The 15,814-nt window shown below is 37.8% G+C and overlaps 1 long non-coding RNA gene across 2 annotated transcripts in view; it reads left to right on the forward strand.

Moving 5' to 3' along the window:
- Window positions 1–15,814, forward strand: part of LOC107033197 (uncharacterized) — a 332,749-nt gene that overhangs the window by 4,727 nt on the left and 312,208 nt on the right. For both annotated transcript variants that reach the window (XR_012074875.1, XR_012074874.1), the window contains exon 3: window positions 10,066–10,168. This is a non-coding gene — a long non-coding RNA (uncharacterized lncRNA). The remainder of the gene's footprint in view (window positions 1–10,065; window positions 10,169–15,814) is intronic.

The following is a 15,814-nucleotide window of genomic DNA, read 5'->3' on the forward strand; positions in this document are numbered from 1 at the left end:
CATTAAGAAGACAAGGGGGAATTGTATTCACCACGCAGATGACATATTGACCTCTAATAGGATCAAGGACAATTTTTCATTAACAGGAGTAATGCGAGGTATACAGCTAAAGATGGCTGAAGTTGGTGAAATGGGTAGTTGGAAGCTGAAGTAGCTTTTGTTCTATTGAACTCATTTATATATCACACTGAAGTTATATGTGTATGATTACAAGGAGATTATACACCAAAAAGTTACTAGTTAAAATTTGGAAGGTGGAAATGAAGGCACACTTTAGGGGCAAAAAAACTCTATACATGTTTTTATTGTTTGAATATTAGAAATGACCAAACCAACCTAAGGTGAAAAGAAGAATCATCCTGATTTTTAGTTGGTGTCAGATTCCACAGACTGCAGATTATTTACACTTGATTTCTAGTGGCAGTGGAAACTTTGGGTGGTTATCTGTTCAGTTCATCACAACCTTCATTCCTTAAGAATCTTTTTGTCCCTGTCCTTCCCCCTACACATTCTAAAAAGTCATTCTTTTGGCAACCATGTGTATGGTAAAAGACTGCCTCTCTGGTCAGCTAAAGGATTGTCTCTAAAGGATTTGTAATGGGAACTGAAAAGAGCTAGCTTATTCTGTCCTGGGCTCTTGATCTGCAGTGATTCTGATTCAGGAGCTGTGGGACAACCACCTTCCACCACATACAGAAATAATTAGAGTTAGCCAGATAACAGAGAGAAGAGAAAAAAAGCCTAGAAGAGTACAAATCAAAGACCTTGTGGCCAAAGAAAGGGAAGAGAATTAAACATAATGAGAATGAGGCTGGGAATAAGCAAAAAATAAACTGAGAGAAGAGCTGAGTTGTTTTTAAAGGCTTTTAAATTTCCTGGTTCTGATAACTTTTGTGACCTATCAATGCTCTTACCCTCTTATTCAAGAATACAATTATGTATCATTATAATTATCTCATTTTCCTTAAACTATCATAGTTAATACACTAGATTTCTCTCCCTAAATAGAAAAGCATCATCACAGGAAAACTGTGACTTAGTCATTTTGAAAAGATTTACTTACCAGCTTGAAAAGAAAGAGATGGCTGAGACTGTGCATATGTGAAACAGCTCTAGGAAGGCATAATTCAGTGTGCTAACACCAGGGCCAGATCTTATCTTTAATGGGTAGAATGACTAGAGTGAGGTTGGGTAGGAGTGTGAGCATGTGGGCTGATTAGGAAAAAACAACTTTCAAAAAATTCTGGAATTAATAATTGGCCCAGAAAAAAATTACATACATTCATTTGTTCAACAAATATTTTCTGAGCAACTACTAAAAGCCAAGTATTGTTGTAAGTGCTGGAGATAGAGCATAAGGCCTACTGCTTAAGTTCTAATGGGGGCCAGGGTGGGCAATAACAAACAAATAAAAATATGGATGAATGCTGTTAAAAACATAAAGCAAAGACAGGGTTTAGAGAATGCCTGAGCAGGTATGCTGTTTTATATAGGGAGGCCTAACTCATAAAGTGACATTTAAAGCTGAGATCTGACTGAAGTGAGGGAGCAATCCAGGTTGATCTCTGGGAGCATATTCTCATATGTTTGAGCAAGAGCAAGATTTCCCATGAAAAGTAAGAAAGAAAAGTGGTAAATGCTTGAGTCTTGGAGTGGGTATGAAGTGGGGAGGACCAAGTCCTGGCCATAAAGACTCTGGCTTTTACTCTGAGTGCTGTGGGAAACCATTGGAGTGTTTGAGCAGAGGAATAAAACAACTCAAGTCTTAACAGATCACTTCAACTGCAATGGGGAGAATAAACTATTTGGGTAAGTCTAGGAACAGGGAGACCAACAGTAGACTCTTAGAATGCTCCAGGTGAGAGAATTTAGTAACTCAGACTGACATAGAAGTGGTGAGATATAACTGAGATACGCTTGAAGGTGGTGCTGGCAGGATGGGCTGAGTGACAGTTGTGAGTTGTGTAAGAGGAGAGTTTCCATTTTTGTTTAAGTTTTGGCTTAAACAACTAGGTGACTGAAGATGTCATTGATGAAATGAGGAGTCACAAAGAAGATGCCTATCTGTAACTAACAATATGCCACTTGGAAGATACCAGGCACTATTGGAAGACGTGCTTTAAACATATTAGCTCATTTAAGCAACTCTGGGAGATAAAGTAATAATATTGTACCCATGTTGCAGTTGAAGAAACTGAGGCATGGAGAAGCTATGTATCCTCTGCCTAACTATGGCAAAGGAAATTTAGGATCTGAATTTAGAGAGCCTCGCTCCAGAATCTGTTCTGAAATCTATCCAAATGAATACATTCAGCAAGCAGTTGGATACAAAGTTGGCTTCAGTTCAGAGCGGGGGTCAGATCTAGGTAGAATTATACATTTAAGAGCTGGCATATTGATGGTAGTTGAAGCCGTGAATTTAGTTGAGATAATTTAGGGAAAGGGTATAGATGAGGAAGATAATAAGTTCAAGGGCTAAGCTCTTGGGCATTTCATCATTTAGAACTCAGGGATGAGAGGAAGCTCCATTAAAGAACACAGAGGAGTAGAATAGCTAGTGGAATGGGAGAAAAACCAGGAGAGCATAGTATCTCTGAAACCAAGCTTAGAAAGTGTTTCAAGGAGGATGGTCAGCTCTGCCAAATACTGCTGGTAGCTTGAAAGAATGAAGTCTGAGAATAGACTACCAATAGATTTGGCAAAATGAAGGTCATTGGTGTCTAGGAGCATCTTCAGGGGAATGATGAGGAGAGATACTCTAGGGAGTGGATCAAGAGGGGGCGAGAAGAGGGGAAATGGAGATCACAACTTGGACAACCTTTTTTTTAAATAAAGTGGAGCAAAACTAAGTCCTCTTTTTCTTCTCTCCCCTTGTCTCCCCTCTCATTCCTCCATACTGTGACAGCCCATCATTACCAAAATGGTGAGTGCCAGAGAAATTGTGTTCGGGGCCTTACAAATCAGAATTCTCAGAAAGATACTCGACCAACAGCCAATTGTACACCTATTTTCGTCTCTGCCTTTTTCTGGTTCACGGGCCAGTTATCTATCAAGCACCTGACCTTACTAACCCAGGTGACCCCCTCAACCTCAACCCCTTCACAGCCTCCTCAAACTCCCAAACTGGCCCAGGTATCTGTTTTATAATTATAGCATCCTGCACTTAGTTTTATGAAACTTATAGCAGTTTGGATGATTATTTTATTTATGCTTATCTTCTCTGTTAGACTGTGCCAAGAGAATGGACTCTGGAGTCTGAATGCCCAGATTCAAATCCTGTTCACATATACTAGTTGGGTGACCTTAGGCAAGTAACTTAGCTATTCTGAGGCACTATTTCCTCATCTGTAAAACTGGGGTTAAAGTAGCTTTCATCTCGTAATTCTGTGATGCTAATACTACATGTAAAGGTAACAGGCACTCAATAAATTTTAAAATCATTGTAATTATATTCAAGTGGAAAATATGTGTTTTAAAATATACACCTAAAAAAACCCCATAACTAATTTCTTTCTTTCCACATAAACTATTCCCTCTTTTCACCCCAGCTTGACCTTCCTGTTTCAGATACTAAGCACATTTCTTCCTTCCTTCCTTCCTTCCTTCCTTCCTTCCTTCCTTCCTTCTTTCCTTAATACCTGATTGCAAAACCCATTATCTTGAAATTACCAACTGATACGTTTTTGTTTTTGTTTTAATGGAAATGGTCTAAAATGTTAGAAGAAATCTCACCATTATTTTCTTTCCACAATATAGAAGCAACTTTCTCATTGTTCTGGAATGTCTACTGAGTTAAGAGGCACTGACTGATCTACCGTGTCACAACAAGCTACCTCTAAATTTGTTAATGTCTTAACCAAATGATTTATTATGGTTTATTATAGTTTTATGGGTAAATTGTGATCATCTGAGTAGTTATTGTTTGGTTTCTCTCATACTGTTTCAGGCAAATAGATGCTGGGGCTATAGCCATCTGTAGGCTTGAATGTACTGGATGTCAAATGTGGTTTCTTAACTCACATTTATTGATTCTGTCAGCTAGACTGGGCAGAACAGCCTGGGATGACTGGACCCCCCCCCCCATCTCTCTCTGTCTATCATTGATTCTCCCTGTCTCCTCCCTCTATAAGCTTCCCCATTTGGTGGCTTGGGGTTTCCAATAGAATGGAGATCTCAGTGTATTCAGACTTCTTACCCAGTGGCTGCCTTTCCCAGAACAGGCAATGCAAGAGACTCAGGTGAAAACTACAAGACTTCTTAGGGCCTTGTCTCAGAGGTCACACAGTGTCACTTTTGCTGCACTCTGTTTGTCAAAAGCAAGTTATATGGCCAGCCCAGATTCAGGTGGAGGGGAACACACCAAAGTATGAATTCTGAGAGGCATGGTTCACTGAGGGTCATCTTTTTTTTTTAACATTTTTTATTGATTTATAATCATTTTACAATGTTGTGTCAAATTCCAGTGTTCAGCACAATTTTTCAGTCATTCATGGACATATACACACTCATTGTCACATTTTTTCTCTATGATTTATCATAACATTTTGTGTATATTTCCCTGTGCTATACAGTGTAATCTTGTTTATCTATTCTACAATTTTGAAATCCCAGTCTATCCCTTCCCACCCTCTACCCCCCTGGTAACCACAAGTCTGTAGTCTCTGTCCATGAGTCTTTAGATTCCACATATGAGCGATCTCATATGGTATTTTTCTTTCTCTTTCTGGCTTACTTCACTTAGAATGACATTCTTTAGGAGCATCCATGTTGCTGCAAATGGCGTTATGTTGTCGGTTTTTATGGCTGAGTAGTATTCCATTGTATAAATATACCACATCTTCTTTATCCAGTCACCTATTGATGGACATTTAGGCTGTTTCCATGTTTTGGCTATTGTAAATAGTGCTGCTATGAACATTGGAGTGCAGGTGTCATCCTGAAGTAGATTTCCTTCTGGATACAAGCCCAGGAGTGGGATTCGTGGGTCATAGGGTAAGTCTATTCCTAGTCTTTTGAGGAATCTCCACACTGTTTTCCATAGTGGCTGCACCAAACTGCATTCCCACCAGCAGTGTAGGAGGGTTCCCCTTTCTCCACAGCCACTGAGGGTCATCTTTGAGGACAAGCTACCACCTATAAACATCAGCCTATAAACATACTCAACAAAATCACAAAGCCCCTTTCTCTCAGAGGCTTATAGTATAGTATAGGGCAAGATTTCTTCACTTTGGCCCATCTGGCTTTTTAATAATTTAAATACATTTTATTTTTTAGAACAGTTTTAGATTTACAGAAACATTGCAAAGATAGTAAGTACAGAGTTCTGTATACCTACACCTACTTTCCCCAATTATTAACATTTTACATTAAGGTGGTATATTTGTTACAATTAATACACCCATCAATTGATACATTGTAACTAAATTCCATACTCTATGCAGACTTCTTTAATTTTTACCTAAAATTCTTTTTCTGTTCAAGGATCCCATCCAGGATACCACCATACATTTATTTGCATATATATTTATTGAAATACAGTCAGTTTCTGGTGTGCAGCATAATGCTTCAGTCATACATGAGCAAACATATATTTGTTTTCATACTCTTTTTCACCATAAATTAACTACAAGATATCCAGTATAGTTCCCTGTGCTATACAGTATGAACTTATTGTTTATCTATTTTATATATTTATTAGTTAGTATCTCTAAATCTCAAACTCCCAATTTATCTCTTCCCATTCCCTTTCCCCCCGGTAACCATAAGTTTGTTTTCTATATTTGTGAATCTGTTTCTGTTTTGTAGATAAGTTCATTTGTCTTTTTTTTTTTTTTTTTTAGATTCCACATATAAATGATATCATATGGAATTTTTCTTTCTCTTTCTGGCTTACTTCACTTGACCCATCCATGTTGCTGCAAATGGCATTATTTTATTATCGTCATGGCTGAATAGTATTCTATTGTATAAATACCACAGCTTCTTTATCCAATCGTCTGTCGATGGACATTTAGATTGCTTCCATATTTTGGCTATTGTAAATAGTGCTGCTATGTACATTGTGGTGCATGCATCTTTTTGAATTGAGGTTCCCTCTGGATATATGCCCAGGAGTAGGATTGCTGGATCATATGGTAAGTCTATTTTTAATCTTTTGAGGAATCTCCATAATGTTTTACTTAATGGCTGCACCAAACTACATTCCCACCAACAGTGTAGGAGGGTTCCCTTTTCTCCACACCCTTTCCAGCATTTATCATTTGTGAACTTTTTAATGATGGCCATTTTGACTGGTGTGAGGTGATACCTCATTGTAGTTTTGACTTGCATTTCTCAGATAATTAGTGATATTGAGCATTTTTTCATGTGTCTTTTGGCCATTTGTGTGTCTTCATTGGAGAATTGCTTGTGTAGATCTTCTGCCCATTTTTGGATTGGGTTGTTTTTATTTATTTTTTATTATTAAGTTGTATGAGCTGTTTATATATTCTGGAAATTAAGTTCTTGTCATCCTTATCTTTTGCAAAATATTGTCTCCCATTCTGTAGGTTGTCTTTTTGTTTTGCTTATGGTTTCCTTTGTTGTGCAAAAGCTTACGAATTTAATTAGGTCATATTTGTTTATTTTTGCTTTTATTTCTATTGCCTGGATAGACTGCCCTAGGAGAACATTGCTGAGATTTATGTCATGTAATGTTTTGCCTATGTTTTCTTTTAAGAGGTTTATAGTGTCTTGTCTTATATTTAAGTCTTTAAGCCATTTTCAGTTTATTTTTGTGTATGGTATGGGGGAGTATTTTAACTTCATTGATTTACATGCAGCTGTCCAGTTTTCACACCACCATTTGTTGAAGAGACTGTCTTTACTCCATTGTATGTTCTTGCCTCCTTTGTCAAAGATTAATTGACCAAAAGTTTGTGGATTTATTTCTGGGCTCTCTGTTCTGTTCCATTGGTCCATATGTCTATTTTTGCACCAATACCATGCTATTTTGATTACTGTAGCTCTGTAGTATTGTCTGAAGTCTAGGAGGAGGGTTATTCCTCCAGCTTCATTCTTTCTCTTCAGTATTGCTTTGGCAATTCTGGGTCTTTTGTGATTCTATATAAATTTTAGGATTATTTGCTTTAATTCTATGAAAAATGTCCTGGGTAATTTATAGGGATCACATTAAATCTGTAGATTGCTTTGGGTAATATGGCCATTTTAATATTAATTCTTCCAATCCAAGAACATGAGATATATTTCCATTCCTTCAAGTCATTTTTAACTTCCTTTGTCAATGTCTTGTAGTTCTCTGTGTGTAAGCCACCATACATTTAGTGTTTATATCTTTTTAGGCTTTTCTTGGTTTTGACAGTTTTCCCAGCTTTTCCTGTTTTTGATGGCCTTGACAGTTTTGAGGAATCTTGGTCAGGTGTTTTGTAGAATGTCCCTCTATTGGAATTTGTCTGATTTTTTTCCCCATAATTAGACTGGGGTTAGGGCACAAACATACACTATGTTTGATGTTAACCTTGACCACCTGGCTGAAGTAGTGTTATGTCAGATTTCTCCTTCATAAAGGTACTCTCTTGAGTCCTGCCTCCCCATTCCCAAATATGGAAGTTACTGTGAGAGTCCCACACTTAAGGAGTGGGGAGTTACGCTGCATCTCCTGGAGGGAGGATTATTTATATAAATGATTTGGGATTCTTCTGTGAAGAAGATTTGTCTTTTCTCTCACTTAATTATTTTTCAATAATTTATTTATATCAGTATGGACTTGTGGATATTTATATCATAGTTTAGGTTAAACCCAATACTATTTTGTGTATTTATTGCTTAAACAGTTCCAACTTTTGCCCTTGGGAGATCTTTCAGATTGTTCTTGTGTCCCTTTGATATACCCCTATCAATTTTTTTTGTAGTTTTTGTTGTTTTTTGAGTACTTCTTGCTTTCTAGCACTACAAGCTGCTCCAGGATCACCTTATATATTTCTTGCCCCCGACGTAGAATCAGCCTTTTGTCTAAGGACCCCTAGTTCCTTTTATTAGAAACCAAGATCTGGGTGCTAGCTGTGCTCATTACTACAGTGTAGATGTTGTGGGCCTGATAATTCTTTGTTGTTGGGACCTGCTCTGTGTATTGTAGCGTGTTTAACACCATCCCTGGCCTCAATGTATTAGATGCCAACAGCAACCCTCCTGAGTTGTGAAACTCAATAATGTCTCTAGACATTGTCAAATGTCTCCTGAGGGCAAAATGTCCGCTGGTTGAGGACTGTTAAAGAGACAGACCTGCTGAAAATGACAAGGATATAATGTAATGGGGAATAGTGGGAGACTTGCAGAAGAAGCCTCTGAGCCTGTTTGCAGATATTGGGAAAGGATTCATAGAGGAGGTGCCATCTGAACTGACAATAGGTTTGATATTTTTTGAGCCATTATCATGAGTCAGGCAAAAGATGTTTAATTTTTTTTTTCTTTTATCACCAACTTAAAAAGCAGTTACTTCACAGGTGAAGAAACTAGAGTTCAAAGGGACAAAGTAACTTGCTTAGAGTGCCTGAGCTGGTCTTGAAGGATCCAGTTAACCATGTGCATGGAGAGCTTTGAGGGCACTGACATCTCCTCACACTGCTCAAATCCAGACTATCTGAACCTCTCCTTTGTTTATAACAGTGCAATACCATCTCATTTTTAATTTTTTTTCCCATTGAATTCTGACTTCTTGAGAAGAGAAACGATTCAGTGCTTGCCATGTTTTAGGTGGACCAGTAAACATTAGTCCATTCCATGAAATTTCCCACTCACATTACAAAATCAACTCATGCTTCCTTCTGGTCAGACTGCTATCAGCCAGCATCTCTGGTGGAGGGCTCACTGCCCAGCACTCCAGCCAGTCTCCTGTAGTCTTGGTCACTCCACCTCCTTATTGTTTTACTCCCAGCACCTCAAAAGGAGTAGTTGGCTAGTGTCAATGACAACCTCAAACTGATTATAGCCAGTAGCACTTTGCCATGGGTGAGAGCTGCAAAGATATTCTCTAAGGAAGGCAAAAAACATTCTATACCTCTGTTATTAAAATGCAGAATGTGTTCCTACTGGTTTCTACATGTAATATCAATTATCTACTTTTGACAATTCCTTTTTCCCATATGATCCCTCTATCATTTAAGGACAGATTTTACACAGACCACGAAAGGCTTTTAAATTCTTCACATTCTTATCCCAATTTCCTTTTCTTTCTTTCTTTCTTTCTTTCTTTCTTTCTTTCTTTCTTTCTTTCTTTCTTTCTTTCTTTCTTTCTTTCTTTCTTTCTTTCTTTTTTTTTCCTCCCTGGAGTTAGGGAGGTTTTCTTGTTTATTAAACAAAACAGGGGAAAAAATGCCCTGGTTTTTGTTTTGTTTTGTTTTGTTCTTATTGTTTTTGTGCCTTTTCTATTCCCTACAACTTCTGGATCTGCTATTTGCAGTTGCTATGAAATTTTAAGTCTATTGAATTAGAAGTTTTTCTCTCTCTGGTTTCAAGACTCACTTTCCTTCTTCCTTTCCTTTGCTAAAATTCTGGTCTAATTAAAAAAACAGTAGATCATAGTTAAATAAAACTGTACCCAGGATAACCCTAATTTCCATATGCAGATTTATCTGCACTGACAGCATCCCCCCCCCTTACACACACTCTCGCTCTCTCATTCTCCTTTCCCTCCTCTCCATCTCCCTATCGCATTGTGTCTGACTGATTTTCAGAGCACCTTCGCTGTTTCCCCCTTCTCATTCCCTTTCTGTAAAATATCTAGACAGGAAGGAGGTGGCTGCAGAGGCTGAACAAACAATCTCATATTCTGCCTGCAATGTCATCGTTTCTTTCCCCCATTTTAGGGGGCTGAAGTTGCCCAGGAAGGGGATGCAGAGGAGCTGAAAGGAAGGGGGGAGCTCTCCAGAGGCAGCTGCGGTCAGGGGCAGGGACCGCCGCCAGATGTGCCTGCCTCTCTGGGCTTTGATGCGAAAGGGGCAGCAGGAGGAAATATTGGGAGACAAAAGCCCCGGTTTAAATGATCATTTTCTTTATTTAACATGGCAGCAGACACTCTCTGCGTAGGATCATCATGCCGAGCATAAACTGGACTTTCCCACTTGCGTGGCAGGAGTGAGACAGATCACTGTGTGCTAAATGAGCATCTGAGGTAAGACCCACTCTTACAGATACTTGATGTTTTCCTATCAATTAATTTTCTTAAATATATGTTTCAGCCTCAATCACAAACAGTATAGTGGGGGCAAATCTTTGTTAATTTGCATTTAAGGATCTAAGAAAAAGCAGAGATATAATGTGTTCAACTCAATTTGAGGAGGTTAGTTACTTTGTCAATTCCATGTGTGCTTTTTTTTTTTTTAGAAAAAAAATATTTGGTTTAAGAATAGACTAGTGTCACCATAATCCACCAGTGGTGATAATACTGATGTTCAGACTCTTAAAAAAACTTTGCAAAAAGACAGTGAGCTACAGATGCATGTGCTGTATTTTTAGCTTACCTACAAATATTAGAACTCTTATTAAAATGATAGGGTTTTTTTTTTTTAGCAGAGAAGGAATGAATGCTGCATAATTAAGTACAGTATTTAATTTGGCTGTTGTGAAGCAAAAGAATAAGGTAATAATTTTTATTGTACTAATCAGTCTCAAGATGTTCTCTGTGTTAATTGGGTTAAAAAAATTGCAGTACTTATTAGAAATTCTAATTTCACAATGCAGCACTGACAATAAGCTCAGCCAGTGAATTATTCACATCTTTAATTTGCTCACTTAATGACAGTGTTCTGTAATCAGAGTGCAGAGACTGCTGCCTATGCATTATGTATGATGCTCAGGACTTAAATGCAGGACATTATGAAGCTCTCAGTGGTTCAGTAATTAGTTTTCCACAAGACAGGATTTAGATATTCACAGATAAAAGTCCCACAGTTGGATAATGCTAAGGTTGCAACACAAAATAACAAAGGAAAGGAAGCTCAAAGTTTAGACTGAAACTTTGTCTCTCAGGCCTTATCCACCGTGGAAACAGAATCAAGCCACCTGAAATAGTTGCCCAGCTCTGATCACATGTTTGAAAACTGTTTTTGAACAAAGTTGTAGCAGGCAAGGCATTTGAACAATTTCAGTGGACCAGAGGGGAAAGATAAAACCTTTTTAATTAGTGTTCACAGAAGCCCTGCAATATATTCTCCTAATAAGTCAGTAGTATGCATAGCAGGCATTTTCAATGTGCTTTGTAACTTAGTTAGTGCAAATGCAAATCAGGTTACAATAGTGTTTGGCTGTAATTGTGTTTGTAAAAGGGTTACATGCCCAAATGGAGATTGAGCTTGCTCATGGTTTTGTTCCAATTGCTTCTGAGGGGAGGTTTGAAAACCAAATGAGATATTAAGTGAATTTGGGCATGAAAGGAAGTAGATCTGAATTGTCAGTGCGACTTTGGAATTTCTTACACTTGTCGGTTTAGAGTTGTCAGTTTTTCTTTAGTGATTCTGTCATAATTGTTCTGCCATAAATTATATAACCTTATTGGTTATCCAGAAACATTAGCAAAACTTCAAAAATGTGTACTAACTTTGGGAAAACATTTCATAGTATTAATTCTAAAGTTTAATGACTAAATTGAAATCTTTAAATACAATGTGTGTGTGTGTGTGTGTGTGTGTGTGTGTGTGTTTTCTTTTTTAAGAACATGCTGTTTGGGGATATTTTTGAAGACTTAAATTGATTTTTATTAATAAGTTCTCATTGCTTTATCATTTATCAGTCTCAGATTTATGCTCATTTCTAAAACCCTAGTGTTAGGATCCTTAATAAAAATTAGTATCCAAAATTGGAAAGCACAGTAATACTTTTATAGATTAGAACTTTTTTTCTAAAGAAAGTTGAGTTGAGAAATCTATAGGCAAATGTCACATTTAGTGAATGAATGAACTAGCCAAATTAAAAAAAAATTATATTCCATCAAATTTGAAAAACTTTAAATTAAGTAAAGTCACACCTCTAAATTTGACTTCTAACTTCTAGAACTGAAAAGTTACTTTAACAAAATGAAAAAGGTTGTCTTATATGTTTAGGAAGCTGTTGCCTTTGTGATACTGAGAACATAGTTTTTGGGAAAGGACACTTGGTTGGAAGAGGCATTAGAATATTGGGCAGCTGAGCAGGGGACTTGGCTTTGACTTGGGTTTGGATCCAGGATAATTTGTGACAGTCAGATGGTGGTAGTGGTGCTGGTGGGAGCTCAAAGAAATGGTTGGGAATTAGAAAACTTGTTACTAGTCTCATTTCTGCCACAAACCAACTATGTGACTTTGAGCATTTAAAATCACTTTCCATTTCCTCAACTGTCAGACAGGAACAACAAACTTTTCTAGGCTTTAGAAAAAACAATTGTAGAGTTGTTATGGGGATAAATGAGGTAGACGGAGTGAAAGTTTTTCTGAAAATTTAAAAGCGCTAGACAAAAATAAGTTATATTAAGGATTAGCATAAAACTAAATGTGTTTCTTTGAACTGTACTATTTATTATGGAAGAGATTCTAATCTAGATTTGCAACACTATAATGCAAAAATGTCAAAATATTGTCAAGTAAGTCAATTTAGATTTAGTTTAATGAAAATAAGCCATGAAAAATTTCCTTCTTAGGTATTTGGGGAAGAATAAGAGAGCTCTGAGAGTTCATATACATCATTGTGGTGTCACTACTCCAAAAAGGTTAGCAATCCTCTTGCTTTAGACAATTCTTTCACCCATCACTTTCGAGAACTTACATATTAATACTCTAAGAAGTCTTATGACTGGAATATCTGCCAGGCACTAAGATTTAAATCATTCTTCCCTAGATTATGCGAGTTAAGTTGAAATCATTTATATCACCAGAATTTTGAGCTCTTTTACTCACCAAAAATCAATCAAAAATTGATTATCCTGTTAATTTTTTCTTTCATCATCTGTTGAGCATTTACAGTGCTATCAAAAATAACATGCCATCTCTCCCTTATTCTTATGAAGCAGTTATTTCTGTATTCCAGATGACAGACTGAAGCACAATGAAGTTAAGTAACTTAAAAATACCACAGGCAGTGAGTGGTAGAGTTGGAATTGAACCAGCTCTGAGTCCTGAGGTCTTAACCAATAGACTGTATTGTCAGTTCCTAAGGCCCTGTGATAATTGCTAAGCTAAGATAATTGATTGAGACTCCTGCTTTCAAACTGCTCCCAGTGGTAACACTTGAACTTCTCCTACTTGCTCAGTTGTAGGTCAAAACCTGCTTCTTATACTGTGGTCTACAGACCAGCAGCATTGGCGTCATCTGGAACCAGGCCTAGGCGCTTCACAAATTTTGATCTGGCTTTTAAATCACCTGGGGATCTGGTGAAAATGCAGATGCCCATTCAGTAGCCCTGGGATGGGGCCCAAGATGCTTTTCTAATAAATTTCCAGGTGATGCAGTGTTACTGTTTGGAGAAGCCTCTATTTGGTGAGTTCTGGAATTACTCTCATTTCCCCAAGTTTGGTACCCAGCATGTCAAAGGTAGGCCATGTGTACCAGATTCTTTACTGAGTCCTACTCTTTCTCCAATTCTGATGTTTTTTTGGTCCATATAGAATAGCTTCCACCTTGGTTTCCTGACTTCAGCCCTCTTGTGCCCTGAGTCTCAGCCTACATAGCTGTGGTGCTGGCTACCTGCTTAGCTCTGGCTTACACCTTTTCCTACAGGTCTGATCCCATACTCCTAGTCACTGGCATTGACTGACATATCTTTGTTGTGGCATCAGCCTGGTTGAAGATCTTCATTCCCTTTTCTGTGTCAGAATCACCTGTGAAGCTTATTAAATACCTGCAAGCCCTTCAGCACCACTCACATGGATTCTGATGCAGTAAGCCTGGAGTGAGCCTTAGGAATTTTTTTTTTTTAATCTTTCACAAAGTGTCATAACTGATCTGATGGGCAGCATGTGCTGAATGAAAACACCATCCCAGGGGGCCCATGCTGTGCCCTGATCTGAAGGGGATTCTTTAGAAACTGATACTGGCATAGCTTGAGTTTAAGTTTGCCATCCACTAGGAACATTTTGTCTAGGCCTCTATGTTAGCAATGGGAGCACAACATAGGAAGAATTTAAAACTTTGCTGAGCTGGTTTCAGAAAGGCTTTGCTGAATGATTGACATTTGAATTGGCTAGCCAATGAAGGAATAGGCCTTTTTTTCCCAAGCCAAAGGGATAGCATATACAAAGCCAGAGAGATAAAAATGAGAAAGTTATCTTTAATCTGAGACACCCATTTTGACAAAAGTGTTTAACACACAGAAAAGAGGAGTAGGAGACAAAATTATAAAAGTAGGTAGCCTCACTTTTAGGATCTTATATTTTAAACCAAAGAGTTTACACTTCATTCTACAGACAGAATTACCAGAGGTTTAAGATGGAAAGCAAGGTGATCAGATGTGTGTTTTGGAAAAATAATCTTGGTATTGAGACATACGAATTTAGTGGGGCAAAATTGAAGATAGAGAGACAAGTTAGGTACCTGCCGTATTAGTGTGAGATGGGCCCTAACCTAACTTCTTCTATCTCAGACACTGATGATGTTTCTTTATCACCTATCACACTTATATTTTATAATAACCACTTGCAGTTTAGATCTGATAAATGGCATGGCCTTGAGAATTCAGAGAGCTCAATGCTTTTATGAGCCATCACTGGTCTTCTTCCTTCTCCTGATTATTTTACCTTATAATGTTGAGACAGTTAGCTCTAGGGTTCTTCCCTTGGGAGCTGCTTAGAGCTTTTAGGTAGTTATTTGCTAGCAAAATCTACATTGGCCTACGAGAAACTTGAAACCAGTTCATGAGCAGGAAAAGGAATACCAATGGTTGGGAGAATTGTGTTTGGGTCTCTTGAATGCACTGCTATTGCCCAAGCTCTGGAGAGAGACTTTGCATAATCCATTAGCCTCGACCTAGCTTGATTTTTTTTTATGTCCTGCTTCTAAATTTGTCCCTCTTAGAGTGAATCTCAGATGTGCTTAGACATTTCACTCAGTTTTTGACCCACTTTAGTACTTCTTTGTTCTTGGCTAAACTCTCTTCCTTGATTCTAATCTATATGTGTTTATGTGACAGGCTGAGTATGGTCCCCCTAAAGATAATGGCCCCCCAAAGATAATTCCCAGAATCTGTGAATATATTACCAGGCATGGCAAAAGGGACTAAGCAGATGTGGTTAAAAATCTTGAGATGGGGAGATTATCCTAGATTATCTCTGTATTATGTATTATCAACGTAATCATAAGCATCCTTTTAAGAGATAGGTTAGAGAGTCAGTCAGAGAGAAAAATTAGAAGATGCTATCCTGCTGGCCTTGAAGATGGAGGGAGGGGCCATGAGCCAAAGAATGCAGACATCCTCTAGATACTAGAAGAGGTAGGGAAACAAAATTTACCTTAGAACCTCCAGAAGGGACCAGCCCTGCCAACACCTTGATGTTAGCCCAGTGAGACAGATTTTGGACTTACTACCTCTAGAACTGCATGACAATAAGTTCGTGTTATTTAAAACCACTAAGTTTCTGGTAATTTGTTACAGAAGCAATAGGAAACTAATAGTTTATTACATACCTTTATCTGACTTGTCTTCCTGTTCAGTTTGTCCCACTTATAACAATTTTACTGGTTCATTGTTGTTTTTCCTTGAATATTTCTCTGCTAATGGGCCAGCACACTTGTTTCTTCTGAGCTTCAAATTCCTCAGTGACTAAGGTATTACCTAGGAGGTGAGTGACTGATG

Source organism: Vicugna pacos, chromosome 8 (assembly GCF_048564905.1).
Source record: "Vicugna pacos chromosome 8, VicPac4, whole genome shotgun sequence".
NCBI classification, from domain to species: Eukaryota; Metazoa; Chordata; class Mammalia; order Artiodactyla; family Camelidae; genus Vicugna; species Vicugna pacos.